Source organism: Rhinoderma darwinii, unplaced genomic scaffold (assembly GCF_050947455.1).
Source record: "Rhinoderma darwinii isolate aRhiDar2 unplaced genomic scaffold, aRhiDar2.hap1 Scaffold_126, whole genome shotgun sequence".
Classification (NCBI taxonomy): Eukaryota; Metazoa; Chordata; class Amphibia; order Anura; family Rhinodermatidae; genus Rhinoderma; species Rhinoderma darwinii.
Window position 1 is genome coordinate 538,375 of NW_027461958.1, and position 27,289 is coordinate 565,663.

Below are 27,289 nucleotides of genomic sequence, written 5' to 3' on the forward strand. Positions count from 1 at the left end.
GACAAGCCTCATCTCTATGATGCCGGCTGCGCGAAAATCACGCAGCCGCGCATCAGACACGCATGACAAACGCAGCTGTCAAATGGTTTTTGCGCTCGCAAAACGCCGCGTTGTTTGCGCGCGCAAAAACGCAACGTTCGTGTGAATCTGCCCTAAGGATGAGTGAGTGCAAGACCACTCAGATGCTGGTAAACAGCCCACCGAGCGGATATCGAACCCACCCATACAAAGTCCAGGAAAGAACCAAGAAAGAGATACAGTATACTACGTAATGATCGCAAAAGGGGACCGGGCAGGTCGGCAGGGAGTAGGTCAAGGGCCAAAAAATGACCATCGACCGAGTCCCCACCGTCCTGAGCAGGGATCCAAGAAAGAAAAAGAACCTCAGAGAAAGGGGGGAGAAAGAAGAATCCATAACAGATACATAAGCCCAATCATTTCAGAGGAACATGTTACATTTGATCTCATTATTTAGCCCCCTAGGGGATAAAGTCCCCAGGGTGTATATCCACATGGTTTCTTTTTGGAGTAATAGTTTATTTCTATCTCCACCCCTCCAGTCTTCATGTAGCTGGTATATCCTCATAAAGAGTAAACCCTTTGGGGATTGTTGATGATGGGACTTAAAATGGACTGCCCACTGGTTCCTTGCCTGAGCGTTGTTGTATACCCTAGTTTGTCTTGCTAAAGGTCTCCCAGTGTTTTCCAGTTCCCAGTGTTACCCGTTCCTCCTGCCTGTACCCTGTATCCCGTGCTATCGTCACCTGCTGTGAAAGTCAAGTCATGTCTTCCCGCTGCATCCGCGACGTCACCTGCTGTGAAAGTCAAGTCGTGTCCCTGCCACTATCTACATTGCCTCAGGTACCCGTTCAGAACTATAGACATGGTTTTGTACCTTGTTGGCCAGCTGCTACCCCGCTGCGCGGTACGGCCCTGTGGGTCCACATCTTGCGCCGTGACAACGTAGAAGAATATTTCTCACCGCTTAACTGCAGTAACTCTGCTCAATCTTTATTAAAACCATAAAGCAGTACAAAATGTAAAAAAATGCAGCTCACCAAAAGACAATTAGGAAACAATGTAAGCGTCGTCTTTACCAAATCTGTACTTTTATCAATGAGAAAGGTTAAAACAACAAGCAATAGACAGACGACAATTACAGAGAGAGAAGAAAACAATTTGAATGGTCGGGCACTACAGCGAGGTAGCAGAGTGGAGGGAGTTAGCGGTCAACTACTCAGAAAATGCCTGAGATTTTACTTCAACAATCGGCAGAGTTGCTGGATTCTGAATATCAGTGAATGTGGCCAAACATTTAGATTTGTACCGGGGAATTGTAGACTTCCAATGTCTAGGCACAACCTAGTCTGAATAAATGGAGGAGAACCTTCTTCTGGAAAGAAATAGATCTGGAGAGAATAGAGCGGAGAGGGCATGTTCGAAGAGAGAATTTATTGCCAACCAAAATGGTGCGATGTGCCAACAATCCCATCAGATGTCAGTAAGCGTACCTACCATTCCCCCACAGCTCCAACATGTCTCCAAACACTCCATGGGTAAAGCCCATGGAGGACCCCCAGGACTCCTGAACCAACATGTATGTAAAAGTTTTTCTAGTTTTGCACAATAAAAACACTTTAACCCCTTCCCGCTCCTTGACGTACTATTACGTCATGGCAGCTGTATCGTTCGCGCTCCATGCCGTAATAGTACGTCTCGGGAGTAACGGCCGTTTCGGCCGTCCTCCCGACACATACAGGAGCTGTGACAGCTGCTGTCTTGTTCAGCAGCTGTCACAGCTCCTGCAGCGGGGACCGATCGCTGTGTCCCCGCTGATTAACCCCTTAAAAGCCGCGTTCTATAGAGATCGCGGCTTTTTAGGGGTTAAGCTGCCATCGCCGGCCTGCTACGCGATAGCGGCCGGCGATGGTGACTATGGCAACCGGACACCAAACAATGGCGTCCGGCTATGCCATAGACGGAAGCCTAGTGGGTCCTGACAACGTCAGGACCCACTATGCTTGCTGTCAGTGAGTAGCTGACAGTTCTAATACACTGCACTACGCATGTAGTGCAGTGTATTAGAATAGCGATCAGGGCCTCCTGCCCTCATGTCCCCTAGTGGGACAAAGTAATAAAGTAAAAAAAAAGTTAAAAAAAGATGTGTAAAAATAAGAAAATAAAAGATTTAAAAGTATTAAAAGTAAAAATCCCCCTTTTTCCCTTATCAGTCCTTTATTATTAATAAAAATATATAAAAAAATAAATAAACTATACATAATTGGTATCGCCGCGTCCGTAACGGCCTGAACTACAAAACGATTTCATTATTTATCCCGCACGGTGAACGCCGGAAAATAAAATAATAATAAACCGTACCACAATCACAATTCTTTGGTCACTTCACCTCCCAAAAAATGGAATAAAAAGAGATCAAAAAGTCGCATGTACCGAAAAATGGTACTGATCGAAACTACAGTTCGTTACGCAAAAAATAAGTCCTCGCACGGCTTTATTGATTGAAAAATAAAAACGTTCTGGCTCTTAGAATAAGGTAACACAAAAAGTGAATGATTGTTTACAAAACGTATTTTATTGTGCAAACGCCATAAGACATAAAAAAAACTATAAACATCTGGTATCGCCGTAATCGTATCGCCACGCAGAATAAAGTGAATATGTCATTTATAGCGCACGGTGAACGCTGTAAAAAAAAACGAAAAAAAAAACAATAGTACAATTGCTGTTTATTAGTCACCACGCCACCTAAAAATAGAATAAAAACTGATCAAAAAGCTGCATGCACCCCAAGAAAACTACAATGGATTCCTCAAGGGGTCTAGTTTCCAAATTGGGGTCACTTTTGGGGGTTCCCAATGTTTTGGCACCACAAGACCTCTTCAAACCGGACATGGTGCCTAATAAAAAAGAGGCTTCAAAATCCACTGGGTGCTCCTTTGCTTCGGAGGCCGGTGCTTCAGTCCATTACCGCACTAGGGCCACATGTGGGATATTTCTCAAAACTGCAGAATCTGGGCAATACGTATTAAGTTGCGTTTCACTGATAAATCCAATTGTGTTATAAAAAAAATGGTATAAAGAGGATTTTCTGACAAAAAAAAAATGTAAATTTCACCTCTACTTTGCTCTAAATTTTTGTGAAACACCTAAGGGTTCATAAACTTTCTAAATGCTGTTGTGAATACTTTGAGGGGTCTAGTTTCTAAAATGGGGTATTTGATAGGGGTTTCTAATATATGGGCCCCTCAAAGCAACTTCAGAACTGAACTGGAACCTAAAAAAATAAATAAATGAGGCAATACTTAGCTTCTTACATTATACTGATAATGAGCCGTGCCCACCCCGAGATTACCCCAGTTTTGACCGTTTGTATAAACGGAGACCCCTATTAGACCGTTCCAGTGCCCGGTTTTCCCAAGCATACACCCCCGAGAAGTGTATTTCTATTGATGAGTCCCTGGTACATTTTAAAGGGAGGGTTCAATTCCGCGAGTACCTGCCGGGTAAGAGGGCAAGGTATGGCGTGAAGATGTATAAGCTGTGAGAGTGCTTCAGGGTATACCTACAGGTTTAGGATATATGAAGGAAAGGCCACCCCCAAACCAGACTGCATCCTGGACTACAATAGGTACATGGGAGGGATGGACTTGTAAGATCAAGCCCTGAAGCCCTACAGCGCCATGCGGTGTGGTATAAGAAGCTGGCCGTGCACATCATACAGATGGCTTTGTACAATGTGTACGTGCTACGTCGATGTGCAGGCCAGACGGGAACTTTCCTGGAATTTCAAGAGGTGATTATCAAGAACCTAATCTTTAGGGACCAAGAAGGGGGGGGCACCCAGTACTTCTGGAAGCGGGGCCACACGCATCGTATCAGGACGGCAACACTTTCCAGGGGAAGTTCCCCAAACTGGCAAGAAGGGAAAAAGTCAAAAGAGGTGCAAAGTCTGCTATAAGAGGGCGATAATTGATGACACAATATATCAATGTGACACGTGTCCCGAATAACCAGAGCTCTGTATGAAAGTGTTTTAAAATTTATCATACATCCCTTGGTTTATAATTTACCCCAATTTTACTTACCCTGATGCACTCCGCACAGCTTATCCCCCCTCGTCTTTCCCCTCTGGGCCCTGCTGTGTGTCCAGGCAGCTGATAACAGCCACATGTAGGGTATTGCCATACCCGGGAGAACCCACATTACAGTTTATGGGGTGTAGGTCTCCGGTCAAAATGCTCACTACACCTCTAGATGAATGCCTTAAGGGTGTAGTTTTTAAAACGGGGTCACTTCTTGCGGGTTTCAACTGTACTGGTACCTCAGGGGCTTCTGCATACATGACTTCGCACTAGAAAATCCCCAGTAGGCCAAATGGTGGTCCTTTCCTTCTGAGCCCTCCCATGGGCCCAAACGGCAGTTTATCACCACAAATGGGGTATTGCCGCACTCAGGACAAATTGGGCAACAAAATGGAGTATTTTGTTTCTTGTCAAAATAAGATTTTTTGAGCTAAAATGACATATTATTGGAAAAAATATATATTTTTTTAATTCCCAGCCCAATTCAAATAAGTTCTGTGAAGAAACTATGGAGTCTAAATGGTCACATTACCCATAAATGAATTCCTTGAGGGGTGTAGTTTCCAAAATGGGGTCACTTCTGGTGGGTTTCCATTGCTTTGATACCTCTGGGGCTCTGCAAATGCGACATGGCACCCGAAAACCAAACCAGCAAAATCTGTACTCCAAAGAACACACAGCGCTCCTTCCCTTCTGAGGCCTCCCATGGGCCCAAACGGCAGTTTATTGCCACAAATGGGGTATTGATGCACTCAGGAGAAATTGGGCAACAAAATTGAGTATTTTGTTCCCTGTGAAAATAAGAAATTTTGGTAAAAAATTACATCTTATTGGAAAAAATTTCATTTTTTTAATGTCACAGCCCAATTGAAATAGGTGCTGTGAAAAAACTGTGTGGTCAAAATGCTAACAACAACCATAAATGAATTCCTTGAGGGGTGTAGTTTCCAAAATGGGGTCACTTTTGGTGGGTTTCCATTACTTTGATACCTCTGAGGCTCTGCAAATGCGACATGGCACCCGAAAACCAATCCAACAAAATCTGGACTCCAACAAACATATAGCGCTCCTTTCCTTCTGAGCCCTCCCATGGGCCCAAACGGCAGTTTATCACCACAAATTGGGTATTGCCACACTAAGGACAAATTGGGCAACAAAATGGGGTATTTTGTTCCCTGTGAAAATAAGAAATTTTGATCACAAATGACATTTTATTGGAAAAAATGAATTTTTTTTCATTTCAGAGCCCAATTCAAATACGTGCTGTGAAAAAACTGTGCGGTCAAAATGGTAACAACAACCCTAAATGAATTCCTTGAGGGGTGTAGTTTCCAAAATGGGGTCACTATTGGGGGATTCCTACTGTTTTGACATCTCAACACCTCTTCAAACCTGGCATGCTGCCTAAAATATATTCTAATAAAAAAGAGGACTCAAAATGCACTAGGTGCTTCTTTGCTTCTAGGGCTTGTGTTTTAGTCCACGAGCGCAGTAGGGCCACATGTGGGACATTTCTAAAAACTGCAGAATCTGGACAATACATATTTAGTAGTGTTTCTCTAGTAAAACCTTCTGTGTTACAGAAAAAAAATTAATAAAATTGAAATTCAGCAAGAAAAATGAAATTTGCAAATTTCACCTCCACTTTGCTTTAATTCCTGTGAAATGCCTGAAGGGTTAAAAAACTTTCTAAATGCTGTTTTGAATACTTTGAGGGGTCTAGTTTTTAAAATGGGGTGTTTTATCAGGGTTTCTAATACATAGGCCCCACAAAGCCACTTCAGAACTCAAGAGGTACCTTAAAAAAAAGGCTTTTGAAATTTTCTTGAAAATATGAGAAATTGCTGTTTATGTTCTAAGCCTTGTAACGTCCAAGAAAAATAAAATAATGTTCAAAAAACGATGCCAATCTAAAGTAGACATATGGGAAATGTGAACTAGTAACTATTTTGGGTGGTATAACCGTCTGTTTTACAAGCAGATGCATTTAAATTCAGAAAAATGCAATTTTTTCAAAATTTTCTCTACATTTTGCAATTTTTCACCAATAAACACTGAATATATCGACCAAATTTTACCACGAACATGAAGCCCAATGTGTCACGAGAAAACAATCTCAGAATCGCTTGGGTAGCTTTAAGCATTCCGACGTTATTACCACATAAAGTGAAATATGTCATATTTGAAAAATGGGCTCTGAGCCTTAAGGCCCAAACTAGGCTGCGTCCTTAAGGGGTTAATTTTTTTACAAAATAATTTGTTTTTGTGACGCTGCATTCGAAGATGAACTGCATAGTTTTTCAACTAATCTGGTCCCCATGGCAGAAATATGTCTTTCCATCTGGCACCTCCAGCAGACTCCTTTCAGTCTAGTTTGATTTATTTTACCTCAGAGTTCCTCTTTTTCCCTTTTTTTAATTTCTTCTCTCCCCCTTTTTTTTTACTATTTCTAACAGGGGCTGTGCAGGATTAGAAAAATATGGCTGCTTTCTTCCAAAAATAGCACCACACCTATCCACAGGTTGTATTTGGTATTACAGGTTTGCTCCATTGAAGTGAATGGTAATGAGATGTAATACCACACACAACCTATGGACAGGAGTGGTGCTGGTTTTTGGAGAAAGCAGGCAAGTTATCTTATCCTGGAGTACTCTTTGTCATGGATTGTTCTTGTGCGGAGATGCTCCCTGCATTATCCCTTTTCCTTTATGGCCATTGATATGTTCTATTCAGCTTTATGGCCTCTGTGGTAAGTACACTGCCAGTCATTAAAGGGTTAACACTTCAGACCACTGTGGGTGACGTCACAATGAACGAGGCGGCAGTGGTAGGAAACTCCTGTAGTAATGATGATGAATGTGCTGATGTCATAAACACAAATGTTTATGACATAAAGAAGATTCCACATTAGAAGGTTTTACTGCCACATTCAGCGCCATATTGGATGGGACTGAGGACCTTGAGCTTGACTTCCCCACCAATGCCGACCTGATGTAATTTGTAGGTTCTAGCAGGGAAACCCTTCACCCCAGACCACTTCTTCATCACAGTGATGCCATCCTCTTCATACGGGTTGTCTGTAATAGAGGGGGTTTTCCAGCAGGAGATCCCCCCCTATTAGCCAGAGCGGAGACAGGTGCTACAAGGAGGCATCTGGAGGACCCCTCTGGAGGACCCGTCTCAACCGAGCATCACCCATTCATTTTAATGGGTGCCCAGGAAGACAGACAACCGCCTAGCCAACCAGATCAGCCGATTTATGTGTTTTATGTCGTTCGTTCGTTCGTTCGTTCGTTCGTTCGTTCGTTCGTTCGTTCGTTCGTTCGTTCGTTCATTGTAATGTCTTTCCTTGAAAATCTGAGAAAATGTACAAATTCTGTTACAAATTCTATTTTGGCACCTTCTAAGCCCAGAGGAAGGGCAATCCTCCAGCCATGGTTTCCCTAGAGGTTTCCCCCCACAGGGGGTTTTTCCTTTCCTGCGTGCTGGAGGGTGACTCTTCGTGAGTCGAAGGTTTGCCATTTTGGGTTTGGTCATATAATATAATAAAAGTTTTGACCATTTAACACCCAATTATAATGTTTTGTGTCTTTATTTTTCATGACTTGGGGTAAGTCGAGTGATGTATGTGTATGCAAATTACACTTACCTATATATCTGTTCCCCATTCATAACCCACACCTTTCTCTCAAGAAGACTCGACTCCGAGGGTTTGGATAAAGTGGCCACAGCAGCCATTTTATTAAGAAATAAATATAAAAGTTAGTTAACTCAATTAACCATAATGAAATAATATCCATATTATTTATTAACAAAAACAATAATAAATCAATAATGCACGAACCATAAATTATAACCCAAACACGTCAGACACCACTGACAAACAAACATTAACACATAGACTAGGAGAAGTCCTTGGAGCTATTGTGATACCCAGGAAAATTGCTGTTTATTTACGGTCATTCTACTGTTGCTTTAGTATGCAGGTTTTAATGTGCTTTCTTCTGTAATCATGGTTGGTACTGAATTCACTTCCCTATATGACTCAGCAGAAACATAAATGGGCTGTTTCACCTTAAGATGCATTCTCCAGAAAGAGGGGAGGGGTGTAGCTAGCTGGGACACAGGAACGAACCTCACTGATTGCAGCAGTGTGCAGCAGAGGAGTGCAGCAGTGTGGAGCAGAGGACTGCAGCAGTGTGGAGCAGAGGAGTGCAGCCATGTGGAGCAGAGGAGTGCAGCCGTGTGGAGCAGAGGAGTGCAGCAGTGTGGAGCAGAGGAGTGCAGCCATGTGGAGCAGAGGAGTGCAGCAGTGTGGAGCAGAGGAGTGCAGCAGTGTGGAGCAGAGGAGTGCAGCAGTGTGGAGCAGAGGAGTGCAGCAGTGTGGAGCAGAGTTGTGCAGAAGTGTGGAGAAGTGTGTAGCAGCGTGCAGGCAGAGGAGAGCAGACAAGTCGGTGTCTGAAGTTGCATTCAGTGAGATGCTGCAGCAGCCATGTGGAACTGAGAGGAATTCTGTGAGAGGATCAGCAGCAGCCATGTGGAAGTGAAAGGAGTGCAGGTCAGTGTGTGTTGCATGTGGTACAGAAGCCAGACAAGGAGCTTGGACACTACTGAGCATTCCTAGAGCAAAGCAAGGAGCTTGCACACAGCCTAGAATCCCGAAGGGACACCATTCCTCTGTGATAGTGCAACTGGATTGGGACAGTCAGCAGCGCAACTTCCAGCACAGTATAGAGAAGAAAGTGGAGCAGAACTCAGAGCAAACTTGGAGGAATTACAGACAGAGTCAGGGAGGTGAAGCAGGTACCACCATTTGCAATACCCTGTGATATGTTTATACTACTTAAAGACATTGACTCTGTAACAAAAGCAACCACCAAGCATATTGTGCCCAGTAAAACTACTGTGAAAGTTTATTGAACCCTGTCTCTTGGAACATCCTTATTTTGGGGTACACCACATAACATCCCAGGGGACAGAGAACAGTGTATCCCACAAGCACCACTTATTTCACTGGTTCTGCGGCCCGAGGAGCAGGAGAGAGAAAGTGCGCCACCGTGACCAAAGGGCGTGAATACCAACTTCAGCTCAGAGAGCCCCGCCCACCGTGACTCGGCGCCCGCGTTACCACAAATTGGCGTCACGAACAGGATGTACCAAGAGGTGTGGGCCTTAAACAGGAGGTCCTGCGGCAGCCATCTTGTAAAGTAAGCCGCGATTCGCTTGGAGAGTGCAGGACTGTGAGATCGCTCTGTGTGTGTGACAGTAAGTGGATGACTGCACTGTTTTCTTGCTGCGTATTATCTGCAGGGACACACTGTTGTTAAGTAAAGACAGCACGACCGGAAGGTCTCTAATAAGATGTCAATGGAGGGAGATCGTGAACTGCCTGGCAGCAGTGGGACCCCCAGCACAGCGCACGCAACGCCGATAACGATGCCGTATTATTTTGGAGCGCCCCGGCTCCCCAACTATAATGGAGATGCAAACAGCCTGAGAGACTTCAAGGAGAAGATGCAAGCCATGTTCCGGCTGTACCCGGTTACCGCAGAGCAAAAAGTGGAAATGCTGATCGGTCAGTTAGGAGGAGCAGCCTTGAGGGAGGTGAAGTCCTGGCCTCACACCGAAAAACGGACGGTGGAATGGATTTTTGAGAGGCTGAGCACTACCTTTGATACCCGGACTATCTCTGAACTAAAGTTGCGGTTCTTTGGCACGAAGCAAAAAGCCTGGTGAGTCGTTACGTAATTTTGCCGTCAGTTTGCAGGAAGCATTGCATGCTATTAAACAAGTGGATCCACATGAAGTGCTGTATACAGACAGAACCCTGAGGGATCAATTCGTTAAAGGAGCAAGGAAAGAAGCTACAAAGAAGCAATTGAGAACCTTGGCACTGCAGAACCCTGATAGCTCGTTCCTAGACTTTAAAGAGATGGCCATCAGAGTCCTAGGGACCGAATCAGAGTCCAACCAAGTCCAAACCCGCCCTGAACAGTACCCCAGCGGTGCAGCGCCAATGTCTGGCGTCAAGGAAATTGTCACGCAGTGTGCTCAGACACAGGTGCGGGATGTGGCAAAGGAGTTGCAAGTGCAGGTTGCAGAACTGGCTAAAGGTCTGACAGAAATGTGCCGAGAGCTGAGAGAACTTAAACAGCAACGCCGACAAGATGCAGATCGCTGGTCTCCGAGAGGTAGGCAACATTACAGCCCCGGTGGGGACAGTTATAGAAATTTTGGGAGAAGGCCCACTTACCAGTTTGATTCCCAAGGAAGACCCATTTGCAGGCAGTGTAGGAGAAGTGGTCACATTGAGCGAGAATGTCAGCATTTAAATGTGAATCTCCCCCAAGCTATCAAGAATTACCTTTCAAGACGTCTTGAACCTAGAGGTCACCACCACGCAACATACCACCCAAACAGAAGTCTGTCCTGATAAAATCCCTGATACTCCATGGTGGGAAGAAATACATATTGGCGACAAAGACACTTCAGATGAATGGAAAGATGGAGCCATGAAAATTGCCAAAGAACATCACCAAGCATTTAGCAAGCACCCTATAGACTTTGGAAGAGTGGATGTCATCTAGCATACCATCCCAACTAGTTCACACCCACCAATAAGGGAAAGATACCGTCCAGTACCTCCGTCTCTATACCAACCAGTGAAGAAGTTGATTCAAGAAAGATTCAAATGTCATACGGGATAGTCACAGTCCCTGGTGTTGGTTAGAAAGAAAGACGGCAACGTTCGCTTCTGTGTTGATTATAGGAAGCTAAATAATATCACCCACAAGGATGCCTACCCTTTACCAAGAATCGAAGAGTCACTGACAGCGCTAGGGTCAGCCGCATTCTTTTCCACATTGGACCTGACAAGTGGATACTGGCAAGTACCAATGGCCCCTGAAGATCGAGAAAAGATAGCTTTTACCACATCAATGGGCTTGTTCGAATTCAACAGTATGCCATTTTGGGCTGGGCAATGTCCCAGGAACATTTCAAGGACTGATGGAGTACTGTTTAGGCCATAAGAATTTTGAAACGGTCCTGTTGTATCTAGATGATGTCATTGTTTACTCTAAGACATATGAAGAGCATTTGAAGCACCTGGGAGAAGTGTTGGATGTCCTCATCAAGTACGGTTTAAAAGTCAAGCCGTCAAAGTGCCATTTGCTGAAGCCAAAGGTGCATTACCTGGGACATGTTGTCAGCGCTGAAGGAGTCATCCCAGATCCAGACAAAGTGGCTGCAGTGAAAGATTGGCCGACCCCTACTACCATTCAGGAGGTAAGAAGTTTCCTTGGATTTGTGGGGTACTACCACCGCTTTATAAAGTACTTTGCCCAAATTGCAGCACCCTTACAGAAGTTGTTACGAGGCCAACCCAATCATAAGCTACAGAAGAATGTGCCTATACTCTGGTCTGAAGCTCAAGAGGTCTCCTTTATTAAACTCAAACAGATGCTAATTGAAACCCCCGTGTTGGCTTACCCAGACTACAGCCGTCCTTTCCATTTGTACACAGATGCCAGCAAGAAAGGATTGGGTGCTGTGCTTTCCCAAGTACAGGATGAGAAAGAAAGGGTGATAGCTTATGGAAGTCAAGCCCTTAGAAGTACAGAAAGAAACGATGATAACTACAGCTCGTTTAAGTTGGAATTCCTTGCACTCGTGTGGGCCTAACTGCCACTTCATTTGTAGTCTTTACCGACAACAACCCCCTGGCTCATTTAAACACAGCTCGGCTGGGAGCTTTGGAGCAAAGATGGGCATCCCGACTAGCCAACTTCAAATTCACCATCAAATACAGAACAGGAAAATCGAATGTGAATGCAGATGCACTGTCCCGGCTGCCTACAGTAGAAGAAGTGGACAGAGATGAGAAGAATTGGGAAGAGGTGGAAATGCCTACTTTCTATGCACAATTTGCCAACCAAAATGCCATGACAACAAGGAGAGGAACCCAGCCCCCATCTAAACAAGTGCCTCTTAATCTGCAAACAGAGAAAGTACATTGGGCTCAGGTCCAGAAAGAAAGCAGAGTCTTGGAAAGTTTAAAAACCCTTCTTGAATCTGGCAGAAAACTCAGCAGGAGTCAGCGTATCAATGCCGATCCAGAGTTGGTCAAGCTGTTAAGGCAGAGAAAACGGCTATTCATAGGGAAGGGTCAGCTATACAGACGCACTCTAGATCCAATCACTTATGATCGTGTGAATCAGATTGTGGTGCCCCGGCAGGACGCCAGCATAGTCCTCGAAGCTTACCACGACCAGTCTGGTCATTTTGGGTGTCAAAAGACTGAAGCCACTATAAGAAGACGGTTCTTCTGGATTGGAATGAGAGAGGACATTGAAAAATGCTGTCGAGAATGTACTTCTTGTGCAGTGAGCTGACGAGAGCAATCTGGCCAGAAAGCGCCACTACATCCTATTGTGAGTCATAAGCCGCTGGAATTAGTTGCACTTGACCATGTGAAGCTGGAGCCAAGCAGAACTGGGTTCACCCATGCTCTGACCATCATTGACCATTACACAAAGTTTGTTGTAGCAATGCCCGTGAGGGATTTGACAGCCAATACCACAGCTGAAGTCTTCTGGAAAACCTTTGCTCTACATTGTGGATATCCTAAACAGATTTTGACGGACCAAGGGTCTGCGTTTGAGTCACAATTACTTCAAGAGTTGTGCAGCCTCTATGGCTGTAAGAAGTTAAGAACAACTGCGTACCATCCACAATGCAATGGACTCTGCGAAAGAATGAACAAGTCACTGATAGGAATGCTGAAAACTGTGCCTACTCATCGAAGAGCGGATTGGCCCATTCTGATTCCAGAGCTAACTTATTTGTACAACAAAACTGTCCATTGTTCCACCGGATACACTCCATACTGCCTGATGTTTGGTCGTCAAGGCAAACTACCGTCTGATATAGCTATGGAAGTTCAAGTCAGCGATACCATCAATCCACTACCACAAACAGACTGGGTAGCAGACCATCAGCCTCGCCTGAATGAAGCCATTGAAATGGTTGAGAACCGGATGAAAGTCGTACGTCAGAGACAAGAGGAGGACTATAATTGCAATGCCAACGCCGAACCTTTGAAAGTTGGGGATCGAGTCTGGTTAAAGAAGAACCACAGAACCAGCAAGCTAGATGACTATTGGGAACCAAGGCCGTACACTGTGAAAGCCATTCCTCATCCAGAAATAGAAATCTACGAGATTGGAAAAGAAAACGTAGAGAGTACCAAGGTGGTACACCGTAATCAGCTGAAACTTTGCCTGTTGAAGGAGATTCTAGAGAGGAAACCATTCCAGATGAGACACTCTCTGAGGGAAGACTGGAGTCCCCCATGGAAAATGCAGGTAACTTGTTCCCGTTTGGCTGGCTTTTCGGTCCTTGGATGCAACTAGGTGTCCCACAAGTTGTCCCTAGCCAAAGTGTGCTGATTGAGTCCCACCCAGAAGTTGTTCCGAGCTGCTGTGAACTAATTGACTCTCAGCCCCCTACTACTTGTGATCCTCCTAGAAGGTCGGAGAGAGCCACCAAAGGTAAAATGCCTGTACGATACTGTGATTGAATAGACATGTCTATGCTACAGACTATTTCTATGGAGCCCTATAGTTACATTTGACCCCCCGGTTGGCTGATGCAACCTTGATTTAATTTTTGAGACCCAGAGACTGTCCTGGACTTTATTTTGAAACCCAAGTTGCGCACGTTGCGCCACATCTCTATTGAGTCTATTGAAGTGCAGCGCAAGGATTGTCGGCTGTACCATGCGCCTTGCAAATGGCGGCAGAAGATGTCTTGCCATATGGACGTTGTTGCCGGATATATTGAGAGACACTCGTTTTACAGTATTGCCTTAATATTTTTGCATTTCAGGAATGCACTACGGACATTTGCCGTTATGATGCACAGTTTACCTTTGATATGTGAATATGTTATATTGCATATTTTTGTCCCATTTTCGTTGCAGGAGAGACAGTGTCGGGGACGACCCTGATTTTACCGGGGACGTATGTGATACCCAGGAAAATTGCTGTTTATTTACTGTCATTGTACTGTTGCTTTAGTATGCAGGTTTTAATATGCTTTATTCTGTAATCATGGTTGGTACTGAATTTACTTCCCTATATGACTCAGCAGAAACATAAATGGGCTGTTTCACCTTAAGATGTATTCTCCAGAGAGAGGGGAGGGGTGTAGCTAGCTGAGACAGAGGAACGAACTTCACCGAGCGCAGCAGTGTGGAGCAGAGGAGTGCAGGAGTGTGGAGCAGAGGAGTGCAGAATTGAGGAGAAGTGTGCAGCAGCGTGCAGGCAGAGGAGAGCAGACAAGTCAGTGTCTGAAGTTGTATTCAGTGAGATGCTGCAGCAGCCATGTGGAACTGAGAGGAATTCTGTGAGAGGATCAGCAGCAGCCATGTGGAAGTGAAAGGAGTGCAGGTCAGTGTGTGTTGCATGTGGTACAGAAGCCAGACAAGGAGCTTGGACACTACTGAGAGTGCCTAGAGCAAAGCAAGGAGCTTGCACACAGCCTAGAATCCCCAAGGGACACCAGTCCTCTGTGATAGTGCAACTGGATTGGGACAGTCAGCAGCGCACCTTCCAGCACAGTATAGGTTAGAAAGAGGAGCAGAACTCAGAGCACACTTGGAGGAATTACAGACAGAGTCAGGGAGGTGAAGCAGGTACCACCATTTGCAATACCCTGTGATATGTTTATACTACTTAAAGACATTGCCTCTGTAACAAAAGTAACCACCAAGCATATTGTGCCCAGTAAAACTACTGTGAAAGTTTATTGAACCCTGTCTCTTGGAACATCCTTATTTCGGGGTACACCACATAACATCCCAGGGGACAGAGAACAGTGTATCCCACAAGCACCACTTATTTCACTGGTTCTGCGGCCCGAGGAGCAGGAGAGAGAAAGTGCGCCACCGTGACCAAAGGGCGTGAATACCAACTTCAGCTCAGAGAGCCCCGCCCACCGCGACTCGGCGCCCGCGTTACCACACATAGTGATGTATTCTGCAGATTATTACACCACTGACCTCTCTGGAGAGCTGCAGAACATTGCTCTGTCCTCTCGACCTCCTGACAGATACATAGTTATGTATTCTGCAGATTATTACACCACTAACCTCTCTAGAGATCTGCAGAACATTGTTCCTCTACCTCCTGACAGATACATAGTGATATATTCTGCAGATTATTACACCACTGACCTCTCTAAAAAATCTGCAGAACATTGCTTTGTCCTCTCTACCTGTTGATAGATACATAGTGATATATTCTGAAGATTATTACACCAGTGACCTCTCTAGAGATCTGCAGAACATTGCTCTGTCCTCTCTACCTGTTGATCGATACATAGTGATATATTCTGCAGATTATTACACCACTGACCTCTCTAGAGATCTGCAGAACATTGCTCTGTCCTCTCTACCTCCTGACAGATACATAGTGATATATTCTGCAGATTATTACACCACTGACCTCTCTGGAGATCAGCAGAACATTGCTCTGTCCTCTCTACCTGTTGATAGATACATAGTGATATATTCTGCAGATTATTACACCACCAACCTCTCTAGAGATCTGCAGAACATTGCTCCTCTACCTCCTGACAGATACATAGTGCTATATTCTGAAGATTTTTACACCACTGACCTCTCTGGAGATCTGCAGAACATTGCTCCTCTACCTCCTGACAGATACATAGTGATATATTCTGCAGATTACACCACTGACCTCTCTGGAGATCTGCAGAACATTGCTCTGTCCTCTCTACCTGTTGATAGATACATAGTGATATATTCTGCAGATTATTACACCACTGACCTCTCTAGAGATCTGAAGAACATTGCTCTCTCCTCTCTACCTCCTGACAGATACATAGTGATATATTCTGCAGATTATTACACCAATGACCTCTCTAGAGATCTGAAGAACATTGCTCTCTCTACCTCCTGACAGATACATAGTGATATATTCTGCAGATTATTACACCACTGACCTCTCTAGAGATCTGCAGAACATTGCTCTGTCCTCTCTACCTCCTGACAGATACATAGTGATATATTCTGCAGATTATTACACCACTGACCTCTCTGGAGATCAGCAGAACATTGCTCTGTCCTCTCTACCTGTTGATAGATACATAGTGATATATTCTGCAGATTATTACACCACCAACCTCTCTAGAGATCTGCAGAACATTGCTCCTCTACCTCCTGACAGATACATAGTGCTATATTCTGAAGATTTTTACACCACTGACCTCTCTGGAGATCTGCAGAACATTGCTCCTCTACCTCCTGACAGATACATAGTGATATATTCTGCAGATTACACCACTGACCTCTCTGGAGATCTGCAGAACATTGCTCTGTCCTCTCTACCTGTTGATAGATACATAGTGATATATTCTGCAGATTATTACACCACTGACCTCTCTAGAGATCTGAAGAACATTGCTCTCTCCTCTCTACCTCCTGACAGATACATAGTGATATATTCTGCAGATTATTACACCAATGACCTCTCTAGAGATCTGAAGAACATTGCTCTCTCTACCTCCTGACAGATACATAGTGATATATTCTGCAGATTATTACACCACTGACCTCTCTAGAGATCTGCAGAACATTGCTCCTCTACCTCCTGACAGATATATGGTGATATATTCTGCAGATTATTACACCACTGACCTCTCTGGAGATCTGCAGAACATTGCTCCTCTACCTCCTAACAGATACATAGTGATATATTCTGTAGATTATTACACCACTGACCTATCTAGAGATCTGCAGAGCATTGCTCCTCTACCTCCTGTTGACAGATACATAGTGCTATATTCTGCAGATTATTACACCACTGACCTCTCTGGAGATCTGCAGAACATTGCTCCTCTACCTCCTGACAGATACATAGTGATATATTCTGCGGATTATTACACCACTGACCTCTCTAGAGATCTGCAGAATATTGCTCTGTCCTCTCTACCTGTTGATAGATACATAGTGATATATTCTGCAGATTATTACACCACTGACCTCCCTAGACATCTGCAGAACATTGCGCTGTCCTCTCTACCTGTTGACAGATACATAGTGATATATTCTGCAGATTATTACACCACCGACCTCTCTAGAGATCTGCAGAACATTGTTCCTCTACCTCCTGACAGATACATATTGATATATTCTGCAGATTATTACACCACTGACCCCTCCGGAGATCTGCAGAACATTGCTCCTCTAGCTCCTGACAGATACATAGTGATATATTCTGCAGATTATTACACCACTGACTTCTCTAGAAATCTGCAGAACATTCCTCTCTCCTCTCTACCTCCTTCCAGATATATAGTGATATATTCTGCAGATTATTACACCACTGATCTCTCTAAAGATCTGCAGAACATTCCTCTCTCCTCTCTACCTCCTGCCAGATACATAGTGATATATTCTGCAGATTATTACACCACTGACTTCTCTGGAGATCTGCAGAACATTGCTCCTCTACCTCCTGACAGATACATAGTTATGTATTCTGCAGAATATTACACCACTGACCTCTCTGGAGATCTGCAGAACATTGCTCTGTCCTCTCTACCTCCTGACAGATATATAGTGATATATTCTGCAGATTATTACACCACTGACCTCTCTGGAGATCTGCAGAACATTGCTCTGTCCTCTCTACCTCCTGACAGATAAATAGTGATATATTCTGCAGATTATTACACCACTGACCTCTCTAAAGATCTGCAGAACATTCCTCTCTCCTCTCTACCTCCTGCCAGATACATAGTGATGTAATCTGCAGAATATTACACCACTGACCTCTCTGGAGATCTGCAGAACATTGCTCCTCTACCTCCTGACAGATACATAGTGATATATTCTGCAGATTATTACACCACTGACCTCTCTGGAGATCTGCAGAACATTGCTCCTCTACCTCCTGACAGATACATAGTGATATATTCTATATTCTGCAGATTATTACACCACTGACCTCTCTGGAGATCTGCAGAACATTGCTCTGTCCTCTCTACCTCCTGACAGATACATAGTGATATATTCTGCAGATTATTACACCACTGACATCTCTAGAGATCTGCAGAACATTGCTCCTCTACCTCCTGACAGATACATAGTGATATATTCTGCAGATTATTAAACCACTGACATCTCTGGAGATCTGCAGAACATTGCTCCTCTACAACCTGACAGATACATAGTGATATATTCTGCAGATTATTACACCACTGACCTCTCTGAAGATCTGCAGAACTTTGCTCTGTCCTCTCTACCTACTGACAGATACACAGTGATATATTCTGCAGAATATGACACCACTGACCTCTCTAGAGATCTGCAGAACTTTGCTCCTCTACCTCCTGTTGACAGATACATAGTGCTATATTCTGCAGATTATTACACCACTGACCTCTCCGGAGATCTGCAGAACATTGCTCCTCTACCTCCTGACAGATACATAGTGATATATTCTGCGGATTATTACACCACTGACCTCTCTAGAGATCTGCAGAATATTGCTCTGTCCTCTCTACCTGTTGATAGATACATAGTGATATATTCTGCAGATTATTACACCACTGACCTCCCTAGACATCTGCAGAACATTGCGCTGTCCTCTCTACCTGTTGACAGATACATAGTGATATATTCTGCAGATTATTACACCACCGACCTCTCTAGAGATCTGCAGAACATTGTTCCTCTACCTCCTGACAGATACATATTGATATATTCTGCAGATTATTACACCACTGACCCCTCCGGAGATCTGCAGAACATTGCTCCTCTAGCTCCTGACAGATACATAGTGATATATTCTGCAGATTATTACACCACTGACTTCTCTAGAAATCTGCAGAACATTCCTCTCTCCTCTCTACCTCCTTCCAGATATATAGTGATATATTCTGCAGATTATTACACCACTGATCTCTCTAAAGATCTGCAGAACATTCCTCTCTCCTCTCTACCTCCTGCCAGATACATAGTGATATATTCTGCAGATTATTACACCACTGACTTCTCTGGAGATCTGCAGAACATTGCTCCTCTACCTCCTGACAGATACATAGTTATGTATTCTGCAGAATATTACACCACTGACCTCTCTGGAGATCTGCAGAACATTGCTCTGTCCTCTCTACCTCCTGACAGATATATAGTGATATATTCTGCAGATTATTACACCACTGACCTCTCTGGAGATCTGCAGAACATTGCTCTGTCCTCTCTACCTCCTGACAGATAAATAGTGATATATTCTGCAGATTATTACACCACTGACCTCTCTAAAGATCTGCAGAACATTCCTCTCTCCTCTCTACCTCCTGCCAGATACATAGTGATGTAATCTGCAGAATATTACACCACTGACCTCTCTGGAGATCTGCAGAACATTGCTCCTCTACCTCCTGACAGATACATAGTGATATATTCTGCAGATTATTACACCACTGACCTCTCTGGAGATCTGCAGAACATTGCTCCTCTACCTCCTGACAGATACATAGTGATATATTCTATATTCTGCAGATTATTACACCACTGACCTCTCTGGAGATCTGCAGAACATTGCTCTGTCCTCTCTACCTCCTGACAGATACATAGTGATATATTCTGCAGATTATTACACCACTGACATCTCTAGAGATCTGCAGAACATTGCTCCTCTACCTCCTGACAGATACATAGTGATATATTCTGCAGATTATTAAACCACTGACATCTCTGGAGATCTGCAGAACATTGCTCCTCTACAACCTGACAGATACATAGTGATATATTCTGCAGATTATTACACCACTGACCTCTCTGAAGATCTGCAGAACTTTGCTCTGTCCTCTCTACCTACTGACAGATACACAGTGATATATTCTGCAGAATATGACACCACTGACCTCTCTAGAGATCTGCAGAACATTGCTCCTCTACCTCCTGACAGATATATAGTGATATATTCTGCAGATTATTACACCACTGACCTCTCTGGAGATCTGCAGAACATCGCTCCTCTACCTCCTGACAGACACACAGTGATATATTCTGCAGATTATTACACCACTGACCTCTCTAGAGATCTGCAGAACATTGCTCCTCTACCTCCTGACAGATAAATAGTGATATATTCTGCAGATTATTACACCACTGACCTCTCTGGAGATCTGCAGAACATTGCTCTGTCCTCTCTACCTGTTAATAGATACATAGTGATATATTCTGCAGATTATTACACCACTGACCTCTCTAGAGATCTGCAGAATATTGCTCTGTCCTCCCTACCTGTTAATAGATACATAGTGATATATTCTGCAGATTATTACACAACTGACTTCTCTAGGGATCTGCAGAACATTGCTCCTCTACCTCCTGACAGCTACACAGTGATATATTCTGCAGATTAATACACCTATGACTTTTCCACACCCTTATGATCCCTGTAGATAAAAGGCTCCCTGGATAAATTCCCCAATATATATGTAACACCTGCAGAGAAAGCATTGTGTATAGAGGATGCTGCAGTTAATGTCAAGCAGGGACTCACATCAACAGACATTAGCACCTCTTCTTCTGAAGTGCAGTGGACTACATGTCCCAGCAACACTTGCTTCTCTATACCCCTGCAGCCTAGGAGAGGAGCAGGAGAGGGGAGCACTGATTGGCTGAGCAGGGGCTTGTGGGACAAGGCTGGGCAGGGAGGAGAGACAGTGGCCATTTTTGGGAGAGACACATAGTCAGGAGATAGGGAGACTGTGAGTGCATTGCAGAGAGTAGAGAGTCCTGCACTGGGGCACACAGCACAGAGACCCAGAGACAGTCCTGACAGCCCAGCAGCTCACTGTATGAGAGGAAGAAATGCTGCAGCAGCATCCCCTCTGCAAAACAGCCTGATTCCAGGGAGGTTCCCTGCTCTGCAGCACTGGAGGATTTTGCCTGCCACTCCATTGTCTTCCACGCGTCTGAACGCTGCGGCCCCGAGCTGGATACCGGGGAAATATCATCTTTGCTGCAAGAAGTAGTGAGTACACATTGCTGGAACTTATTGTGCTGATATTGAGGACTTAGTGAGAGAACTGTTCTTGAGAGGAATTCCAGTAATTAAGTGCACCAACAGTTACAGAAAAGCGCACCAACGTCCGCGGCAACAGGGCCCCAACGTTTGGACTGTGTTCATTGCATTACTGCAGCCATTAGTAACATTATAATGTGACAGTGACAGTATAAGTGCGTGCCGGCTATTACCAGCAGTATAAGTGCGTGCCGGCTATTACCAGCAGTATAAGCGCGTGCCGGCTATCACCAGCAGTATAAGCGCGTGCCGGCTATCACCAGCAGTATAATCGCGTGTCGGCTATCACCAGCGGTATAAGCGCGTGCCGGCTATCACCAGCAGTATAAGCGCGTGCCGGCTATCACCAGCAGTATAAGCGCGTGCCGGCTTTTACCAGCAGTATAAGCGCGTGCCGGCTATCACCAGCAGTATAAGCGCGTGCCGACTATCACCAGCAGTATAAGCGTGTGCCGGCTATCACCAGCAGTATAAGCGAGTGCCGGCTATCACCAGCAGTATAAGCGCGTGCCGGCTATCGCCAGCGGTATAAGCGTGTGCCGGCTATCACCAGCAGTATAAGCGAGTGCCGGCTATCACCAGCAGTATAAGCACGTGCCGGCTATCACCAGCAGTATAAGCGCGTGCCGGCTATCACCAGCAGTATAAGCGCGTGCCGGCTATCACCAGCAGTATAAGCACGTGCCGGCTATCACCAGCAGTACAAGCGCGTGCCGGCTATCACCAGCATCTATAAGCGCGTGTGCCCAGGGGCGTAGCTAAAGGCTCATGGGCCCCGATGCAAAAATTCTAACTGGGCCCCCCCCCCACCGCAAACTTCTCATGGCCGACGGTCCGCAGCTTTCAGCTGCATTGCTGGGTCTCCTAAGTGACCCAACAATGCAGCACTAGCAGCCGGGGGCGTCACTAAGGCTGGGTTCACACACCCTATTTACGGACGTAATTCGGGCGTTTTAGCATTGAATTACGTCCGAAAATGCGGCTCTAAAGCGTTGGCAAACATCTGCCCATTCATTTGAATGGGTCTTACGATGTTCTGTGCAGACGGTCATTTTTTTTTACGCGCCGCTGTCAAAAGGCGGCGCGTAAAAAAGACGCCCGCGTCAAAGAAGTGCCTGTCACTTCTTCATATGTAAATGGAGCCGTTTTCCATGGACTCCATAGAAAAACAGCTCCAATTACGTCCGTAATGGACGCAGCGAAAGACGCCTGCACATGCCATTACGGCTGAAATTACGGTGCTGTTTTCTCCTGAAAACAGCACCGTAATTTCAGCCGTAACAGATGCTGCCGTGTGAACATACCCTCAGGGCTTAAAATGTCAGGGAAATGGCCCCAATACATATGTGTCCACCCAAAAAAAAGTGTGTATATGAGACAGCATAGCATATCTATAGCACTACGACCCTATAAACTATGGATAGTATCACACATGATAGGATTAGATACAGTGGCTCAGAAGGCAGTATCACACATGATAGGATTAGATACAGTGGCTCAGCAGACAGTACCACACATGATAGGATTAGATACAGTGGCTCAGAAGGCAGTATCACACATGATCGGATTAGATATAGGGCCCAGCAGACAGTATCACACAAGATACGATTAGATACAGGGCCCAGCAGACAGTATCACACATGATAGGGTTAGATACAGTGGCTCAGCAGACAGTACCACACATGATAGGATTAGATACAGTGGCTCAGCAGACAGTACCACACATGATAGGATTAGATACAGTGGCTCAGAAGGCAGTATCACACATGATCGGATTAGATACAGGGCCCAGCAGACAGTATCACACATGATTGGATTAGATACACAGCTCAGCAGACAGTATCACACATGATTGGATTAGATACAGGGCCCAGCTCGCTGACATTGCGTTTCCAGCGCTGGACCCAGGAAAGGTAAGAATAATAATTTTGCTTCTTTATGTGTTACTGATTATTTTTGTGTGTTTGTGTTTTTTTTACAGGTTCGGTTGTTGGACTTCGAGGACTTCAATGACGGCGTTTTTTTTATTCTCAATAAAATGGTTAATGAGGGTTGTTTTTTTATTTCAATAAAATATTTTTTCTATGTGCTTGTATCTTTTTAAACTTTATTATCACCACCTTAGTAATGGCCGCTGGCTGATTGACAACCTCCATTACTAAGGCGAGGCTTAATGTTAGCAGGTGCAGAGGCTACACTAACCCCCATTATTACCCCGGTACCCACCACCACCAGGAGTACTGGGAAGAGCCGGGTACGAACCAGTACCCGACCATCTGTAGTGACGGGCAGGCACCGGGGTGGCCGCAGGCTGGTAGTATTAGGCTGGGGAAGGCCAAAAACAGTGGCCCTTCCCACCCTTGTAATGCTGCCTGCTGCTGCTGTGTTGTATCTGGCTGGTTATGAAAATTGGGGGGGACCCCACATCGTTCTTTCCAATTATTATATATATATTTTTTTTTTAAATGACGTGGGGTCCCCCCCATTTTTCATAACCAGCCAGATACAATAAAGCAGCAGCAGCCTAGCATCACCAGGGTAGGAAGGGCCACTGTTTTTGGCCTTTCCCCTCCTGATACTACCAGCCTGCGGCCGCCCCAGTGGCCGACCATCACTACAGATGGTCAGGTACTGGATCGTACCCGGTTCTTCCCAGCACCCCTGGTGGCGGTGGGTACCGGGGTAATAAAGGGGGTTAGTGTTAGCCTCTGCATCGGCTAACACTAAGCCGCGCCTTAGCAATGGATGCTGTTAATCAGCCGGCGGCCATTACTAAGGCGGTAGTAATATAGTTGAAAAAAAAACACAGACATAGAAAAAATATTTGATTGAAATAAAAAAAAAACCCACACAGCCCTCATTAACCATTTTATTGATAATAAAAAAAAAAGTTGTCATCGAAGTAGTCCTGGAATCCGACGTAGTCCAACGACCGAACCTGTAAGAAAACACACAAGAAAAACGATTATTAACACATGTGTTAGGCTTAGATACAGGGCCCATGTGTGATACTGTCTGTGGGTCCCTGTATCTAAGCCTACCACAACGTAGGCTTAGATACAGGGTCCAGCAGACAGTAATCTTATACAGTATAAGATTACTGTGTACTGGGGCCCTGTATCTAAACCTACAGTGTGGTAGGCTTAGATACAGGGCCCATAAGACAGGATCACACATGGGCCATGTATCTAAGCCTACCATGTGATTGGCTTATATACAGGGCAAATCAGACAGGATCAAACATGGGCCATGTATCTAAGCCTACCATGTGATTGGCTTAGATACAGTGCCCAGCAGACAGGATCACACAATCTGTGATCCTGTCTCATGGGCCCCCTAAGCCTGCTACATCGTAGGCTTAGGGGTTGTGCAGTCCCTAAACATTGATGGCCTATCCTCAGGATAGGCCATCAATAGCTGATGTGTCTCCCGGGACCCGCCAATCAGCTGTTTTGAAGGGGCCGCAGCACTCGTACGAGAACTGCTTCCCCTTCATTTCACTACTCGCTCACACTGTGAATCGCCGACACGGATTCACAGTCTGACCGGAATGAAGTGACAGGAATGAAGGGGAGCAGCTCTCGTACGAGTGCTGCGGCCCCTTCAAAACAGCTGATTGGCGGGTCCCGGGAGTCGGACCCCGCCAGTCAGGGCTAACCTTACCTTCCTCTTCGGCCGCGGCGGGAGTTCTGTCGTCTCGATGCTGTGCGCGGCGCATAGCGCTGTGACGTCATGCGCTGCGCACAGCGCTTGACGTCAGGACCTCCGCTGCGATCCGGAACCAGGAAGGTAAGTAAAGTATGTTACTATAGTAACTTTTTATTGATGTGGTGCGGGGGGCCATGGGCCCCCTGGCTTCGGGGCCCGGTCGCAATTGCGACCGCTGCGACCCCTATAGCTACGCCAGTGCGCGTGCCGGCTATCACCAGCAGTATAAGCGCGTGCCGGCTATCACCAGCAGTATAAGTGTGGGTGATATACTGTATATGTTTGGTGAAGACAGTATCCTAACCCTTTGTTATCCCAATAACCAGAGGCGTAGCTATGTTCTCCAGCACCCGGGGCAAAGATTCAGTTTGGCGCCCCCCCACCAACCTCTTTCCCGACATCTCCTTCCCCCTCGCCGTGTTTGTTTTCTCTACCAATCGCGAGCATAAAAATATTTGTACATTTTACAAGCAATATGGTTCTATACACAACACCAGAACCAAGCTCACTACATATATAAAACACCAGCACAAATACAGCTCAATTTAGTGCAACCCCTGCCGTATAGGTGTGTACGGCGTAAAACTACAGCTCCCAGCATAGCCCAAACAATGATAAGGATATGCTGGGAGATGCCGTTTCACAAAAAATAAATCCTATCATAATCATCTCACTGCAGATCATACAGCGACTACAGTACTGATTAGAGGCAGAATAAACACTTACATTAAGTGACTCACTGGTGACATCTCAGATTCTAGTTCTTTTTCTCCATCCGGTCCAGACCTCTATGATGACTTTTCCCGATCACAGCCCATTTCTGCAGTTTGCCACTCACATGTCTTCAGCTTCTCACTTTTCCAACATTTCTGCACCTATAAATAAATATAAAGTTATCATTATACCACACACTATGCCCCTAAATATAATAGCGCCATACACTGCACCTCTAATTATAATAGCACCATACACCATGTCACACACACACACACACACACACACACACACACACACACACTGTGCCCCCTGTAGATAGTGCCTGCCATAGAGCCCCCTGTAGATAGTGCCCCCATATAGACCACCCCTGTATATAGTGTCCCACAAATAACTCCCCCTATAGTGCTCTACAGATAGCCCACCCCTGTATATAGACCCCTGTAGATATAGCCCACCCCTGTATATAGTACTCCACAGATAGCCCAACCATGTATGTAACCCCCCCTGTAGATATAGCCCACCCCTGTATATAGTGCTCCACATATAGTCCATCCCTGTATATAGTGTTTAACAGATAGCCCCCCTTGTACATATAGTCCACCCTTGTATATAGTGCTCCACTAGATAGTCCACCCCTGTATATAGTGCTCCACAAATAGCCCACCCTTGTATATAGTATATACAGGGGTGGGCTATCTGTGGAGCACTATATACAGGGGTGGGCTTTCTGTGGACCACTATAGGGGGAGCTATTTGTGGGATACTATATACAGGGGTGGGCTATATCTACAGGGGGACTATATACAGGGGTGGGCTATATCTACAGGGGGACTATATCTACAGGGGTGGGCTATCTACAGGGGGACCATATCTACAGGGGGACCATATCTACAGGCCTGGGCTATACACAGGGGTGGGCTCTACACAGGGGTGGGCTATATCTACAGGGGTGGGCTATATCTACAGGGGGACTATATCTACAGGGGGACTATATCTACAGGGGTGGGCTATCTACAGGGGGACCATATCTACAGGGGGACCATATCTACAGGGGGACCATATCTACAGGGGGACCATATCTACAGGGGGACCATATCTACAGGGCTGGGCTATATCTACAGGGGTGGGCTATATCTACAGGGGTGGGCTATATCTACAGGGGTGGGCTATATCTACAGGGGGATTATATCTACAGGGGTGGGCTATCTACAGGGGGACCATATCTACAGGGCTGGGCTATACACAGGGGTGGGCAATATCTACAGGGGTGGGCTATATCTAAATGGGTGGGCTATATCTACAGGGGTGGGCTATATCTACAGGGGGATATATACTATATAGCCCCCCTGTAGCTATAGCCCCCCTGTATATGGTGCTCCATAGATAGTCCACCCCAGTATATAGCCCCACTGTAGATATAGTCCCCCTGTATATAGCCCAGCCCCTGTAGATATAGTCCACCTGTATATAGCCCACCCCCTGTAGATATGGTCCCCCTGTAGATAGCCCACTCCAGTATATAGCCCCCCTGTAGATATAGTCCACCTGTATATAGCCCACCCCCTGTAGATATGGTCCCCCTGTAGATAGCCCACCCCAGTATATAGCCCCCCTGTAGATATAGCCCACCCCCTG